The sequence below is a fragment of the Nycticebus coucang genome, chromosome 9, assembly GCF_027406575.1.
Source record: "Nycticebus coucang isolate mNycCou1 chromosome 9, mNycCou1.pri, whole genome shotgun sequence".
In the NCBI taxonomy this organism is placed as follows: domain Eukaryota; kingdom Metazoa; phylum Chordata; class Mammalia; order Primates; family Lorisidae; genus Nycticebus; species Nycticebus coucang.
In genome coordinates, this window is record NC_069788.1 from 126,332,268 (window position 1) to 126,333,181 (window position 914).

General features: G+C 36.1%; 1 non-coding gene across 1 annotated transcript; it reads right to left on the reverse strand.

Moving 5' to 3' along the window:
* Nucleotides 1-555: 555 nt before the first annotated feature.
* LOC128595117 (U6 spliceosomal RNA) lies at nt 556-662 on the reverse strand. Its single transcript, XR_008382791.1, has one exon. It is a non-coding gene; the product is annotated as a U6 spliceosomal RNA (small nuclear RNA).
* Between the last annotated feature and the right edge of the window lie 252 nt (nt 663-914).

Sequence of the window (914 nt, forward strand, 5' to 3'; positions counted from 1 at the left end):
CATCTTTGCAGTAAAAGCTCATTGGTCTTCAGAGAGGTGCTGTGAATAAGCAAGAAGCCCAGAACACTCTTGGGGATACTGACCATTGTCCTTGTGGATTTCCTTTCAGATCACAGCCCGTGGGTGCTTCTCTGTACTCAATTCTAAGTGATACTTTAATTTCACATTAGGACTGAAAATAATATCTAAATTTTTTTTTATGTTTTAAAATGTACGTATTATTGGTTTTTGTATATTTACTGTTTAAAATACTGTTTAAAAGAATCATTTTATCTATAATACAAAAATTCAGAAAATTCTGATGTTTGCACAATCCATGGCTCTTTGTATTTTATTAGTTGTAAAGCATATATTGTTTAAAATACAAAACGTTTGTATAGACATTGAGTACCATTTTTAAAAATATAGTTGTCTCAAAAGATATCTGCTCAAACAATTCTTTTTTTTTTTTTTTTCGGCCGGGGCTGGGTTTGAACCCACCACCTCCGGCATATGGGACCGGCGCCCTACTCCTTGAGCCACAGGTGCCGCCCTGCTCAAACAATTCTTTTTGAAAAAAATATGAAACACTTCATTTACATGTCATCCTTGCACAGAGGTCACGCTTAAGCTTCTCTTCTGTACCAATCCAATTTTAGTTTAAGTGCTACAGAAGTGAGCACCAAAGACTTCTTTTTTTTTTTGCAGTTTTTGGCCGGGGCTGGGTTTGAACTCGCCACCTCCAGCATATGGGGCCAGCACACTACTCCTTTGAGCCACAGGTGCTGCCCAGCACCAAAGACTTCTTAAAATGAATATCCACAATATAAAAATATATGTGCAGATATTTAAACTATTTTAAACTTTAAACATAGCAAACTGAAAATGATCAAAGTGTCTTAAAAAAATATCTTCAGCCTGACACAGTTTGCAAG